Raw genomic sequence first — 4499 nt, forward strand, 5'->3', positions numbered from 1 at the left:
ACGTGCCGGCCGCGCTTTACTCCCAAGGAAAATTATTTAATTAATTCCTGGTACTCATTTCTGTTAGAGGCTGAGTGAACCTCAGGGCCTAGTTAGGCTGGAACGATTAGGTCAACTGAAAAAAATCCAATGACCTCATCCGGACTTAAACCCGCGACTTTCCGGCTTGTAGCATAGCACCTCAACCTACTACACTTCCGCGTGCCCCAATAATAATAATGATAATAATAAAATCACTGACTCACTACGAAAAATCCCACGCGACAAGCGTTGGTACAGGAGCTTGAACATGTCTGTTTACCCCTGAGGGATCTGCACCCTGATTCTCTCTCTGATGGCTTCTGATTTCCAGAGAAAAAGAGGAAGACGATGAAAAAAAGAAGAATTTGATATCCAATAGGTCTTACAGGTTCGATTGTATAGGTTTCCACCTGTCCTCTCCATCCTTCATCACCCCCTTCCCCCGCGGTGTTGCCTCAAGGCGCGTGCCGCCCAGATGCTCTATTTCACTGGACTGAGGTCCCTTACCGGGAAATTGTACAGTGCAGCTCCACTCACATACGGTTCAAAGCCCCTGCTTATGTTAATGTAAACATAGACCTTGTGTACAGGATGCTACAGTCCTGTCACGGCTACAGGTAACAATCTGAACTCACATATCCGCCAGGACACCGGCTATCCTCATGGAAGTTTGTAATGGTTTTCCTCAGACCTTCCTGGAAAATTCCCAGCTAGCGCCTCGATTAAGACATGGTCGCTTCCTTCCCGATCCTTTATGATTCATTATTATTCAATCATGCTATCATCATACATCATACAAGTTGGTTCAACTAGTGACAATTTCAACTTCTATTTGGCCTTTCCCAAGTTCGATTCTCGACCAGGAAACAGAATAATCCGGTTAAGGTTTCTCACAGTTTACCTCAGTATCTTCCAGGGAAATATCAGGCCATTTATCTGAAGAGCCGGGATAGCTCAGTCGGTATAGCGACTTGCTATGGGCTGGATGACTGAGGGGTCGGAGTGCGAGTCCCGGTGGGGTCAAGAATTTTCTCTTCCCCACGTGGTCCAGGCCGGCTCTGGGACCCACCAAGCTTCCTATCCAATGGGTACCGGGAGCTCTTTCCCAGGGGGTAAAGCGGCCGGGATGTTAAGCTGACCACTCACCTCTAACTAGCGCAGAAGTCAAGAAAATGTGGTTCTATACGTCCACTCCCCCATACGCCGTCACGACGTGTTCACTAACGACCCAAACATTCGATACTGTACAATCTGTGTTCCCGACGGAGTCCATAAAAGGAACACAAAAAGTGCTTCTCGGTAATTTATCCGGAAAGATTAAGTCGAATGAACGTTTAATTTCTACGGCAAGGGCAGATGTAGAACAAATCATGCAAAGAGGACGTAAATAACAATACAGGGCCGCGCCATAGCTCAAGCGGTTAGTCGCTGGCTTCCCACCACGGCGGCCCGCATTCGATCCCGAGTCTGGTCAAGTGGGATTTGTGGAGGACAAAGTGGCGCTGGGGCTGGCTTTCTCCGCGTACTTCGGTTTCCCCTGCCAATCTTCATTCCACCAAATTCTTCATCATCATGATCACCCGGGGGAGGGTACAATAGGCCAATCAGTGGCCGCTGTGCCGAGTGGACCCAGTTGGACTCCACCCCTCACTAAGCGAACTTAAAAAAAATAACACAAAAATGCCTATAAGGATGTTAGAAAGGTCAAGATATAAGAGCAGGGGTTGGAGCCCAGCCAGCCATCTATCGAACTGACACCGGGCGTAAAGCGGCCGGAGCGTCAAACTGAGTACTAGCCATCATCTACCGCCGAGCTTACAATGAATACGGCTATACCTCCATTCTTCTGCAGGCTTTCGGGGCGTGCTGCTTAATTACATACATAAATGCAGAGATATATGAAACTTAATTTTTAACAGTTTAGATATCTTAATCCGGGAAGAAGGGAGGGAATTTCTTGTCGCACCCGCGACTCCCACCCTGCCCCGCCTATGATTGGCACTAATGTTCTTCCTCTCACAGACCTGTCTCGACATACATTTAAGGAATGTTACATGTAAATATATAGTGTCCTGATGAAAGGTATCCAAAATAAAAAATGTATATCTCGGAAACTAATTTTCTTACACGTATCCGGTTGATATCATCGGAAAGGAAAAGGCTGAAAGTATTTTTTTTCATACCCGGCTTACGTACATGCGCCGCCATATTTTTGCCACCATGTTAGGAATCGCGTGGACAGAGAGATGGCTAGGAGATGGCGCGGCAGAGGTGGACCAATCGCTTGGCCTCCTAGGTCGCCAGATTTAACCACAGTGGATTTTTTCTTGTGGTGTTATGTGANTATTTAAGGAATGTTACATGTAAATATAGAGTGTCCTGATGAAAGGTATCCAAAATAAAAAATGTATATCTCGGAAACTAATTTTCTTACACGTATCCGGTTGATATCATCGGAAAGGAAAAGGCTGAAAGTATTTTTTTTCATACCCGGCTTACGTACATGCGCCGCCATATTTTTGCCACCATGTTAGGAATCGCGTGGACAGAGAGATGGCTAGGAGATGGCGCGGCAGAGGTGGACCAATCGCTTGGCCTCCTAGGTCGCCAGATTTAACCACAGTGGATTTTTTCTTGTGGTGTTATGTGAAGAACAGTGTCTACCAGGTTAAGAGCAACAACCTACAACACCTGAAAGCCAGCATAAGGGACGCTGTGGCTACGGTAACACCAAACATGCTGGATCGTCTGGATATTTGCCGTGCCACCAAGGGAGCCCACATTGAAATTTAGTGAGAAAGTTATATACAAAGAAAAAAGAACGTTGATAGTTTCCCTTTGTAATGGCGTAACCTATTAATGTGTATAATAAATTTTTTTCTGATATTTAATTATTCTATTTTGGACACCTTTCGTCCAGACAACCTGTATATATTGAGGTGACCACACTGCCTGACAAATACTAGATGCTGTTTTGTATACTTACTGTAAGCAGAACTTCTCAATTCCAAATTTCAGGGCGTGAATTCATGGAGCGTCACTCGTGACAGCCACAATTTATATGGAAGTGTCCCGCTTCTGAAACACAGAACAATTGTGGACGTCAGTTCGGTGGGACCCCTGAATTTACAGCGCAACCGCGACGTGCCCCACGTCAGCACTTGGCAGTTTTCGCGCATGTGCACTGCGCAGAGCCTCTCATGCCTCATACAGCAGAAAGTTCTGGTGGCCTAAAACAAGGCGCTATTGGCCCGCAAAACGTTACATAGAATTATTACTCCTATACGATAAAGCCATATTGTCACCGCGTTTAGTTAATTAAGCACCACGTCATAAGCATGTATGTGGGAGTGGAGGTATAGCTCCACCATTCCTGACCTCGGAACTGGATGAAGGTAAGTGGTTAGATTCACGATCCATTGAAAGAGAGCCCCAGGATGAACCCCAACGGCGGTCTTGACGCTGCGGAGAAAAGAAATATTTCTTGCTCATACCGGGAATCAAATCTCGACTGTCCGGCCCGCCTCTGTACCAATTGAGTTAACACAACTTTAATTGTAATACAGTAAAAAAAAGTAAAAAAGTAAAGCTATCCCAGTAAGAGGCCGTGGAGGCCCATAGGATTGTGGGATGGTGAGGTTCCCACATTTTCTAGACAACCGGCTCACAGATGGCGGTAAGGTTGTCAGCCTTACGTGCCGGCCGCCCTCTACCCGCAAGAATATTCCTAGTATTCATTTCTGTTAGAGGCAGAGTCGACCCCAGGGCCATAGTGCGGCTGAAAGGATTAGGAAAATTGAAAAAAAAATAATCCAATGACCTCATCGGTACTTGAATCCGTAACCTTCCGGCTTGTAGCATAGTGCCTCAACCAACTACGCTACCGCGTGCCCCGTTAATTGTAACACAAATAGGTATAAAGCCGTTTTAGAAACAACTGAAATCCCCTGAGGTAATACGGCAGGGGCGTGAAGCTGATCATATCTGCCGAGGTTAAGAATTGTGAAGCTATACCTCCATCCCCCCATATACCTTCATGGCATATTGCTTAATTGCGCTATTTAGTATAGAGAGAACTTTGAACATTTTACGTGACGTTTCACGTTTCGGTCGTCAGAATGTGTACCGTTATTTTCCTGAAGACAACATCTATGTAGTTCCGTTTAAGCAGATGACGTCCACTTGTTACTGTCGTTAAAATCATATCCGACTACACGGTGTAACGCCCAAGGAAAAATATTCTGTTCAAGAGAACTTATTATTCGACTTGAAATTTCTCTTATGAAAGTGTTCAAGGCGTTTTGTAAGAGAAATTGAAAAGTTACAGAGGATGCTATACAAGAGATTATGTTACAATTTTTGTTATGATTTTCGGTACAAAAGAAAAGCGAAATCCCCACTGCGAATACGCAGGTGTTCTTATGGAAACCGTTGCCAAGGAGAACCGGCGCTGCGGAGTCTGCCTGTGCCCTCATCAC

At 45.5% G+C, this 4499-nt stretch overlaps 1 protein-coding gene across 1 annotated transcript in view; it reads right to left on the bottom strand.

Annotated features, from left to right (window-relative positions):
• The window catches only part of LOC111861709 (teneurin-a), a 461404-nt gene extending 458351 nt beyond the window's left edge, over positions 1–3053 (bottom strand). The window contains exon 1 of the mRNA XM_033750434.1: positions 3008–3053. The gene's annotated coding sequence lies outside the window, so the exon portion shown is untranslated. The remainder of the gene's footprint in view (positions 1–3007) is intronic.
• Between the last annotated feature and the right edge of the window lie 1446 nt (positions 3054–4499).

This window comes from Cryptotermes secundus, unplaced genomic scaffold, assembly GCF_002891405.2.
Source record: "Cryptotermes secundus unplaced genomic scaffold, Csec_1.0 scaffold136, whole genome shotgun sequence".
Classification (NCBI taxonomy): Eukaryota; Metazoa; Arthropoda; class Insecta; order Blattodea; family Kalotermitidae; genus Cryptotermes; species Cryptotermes secundus.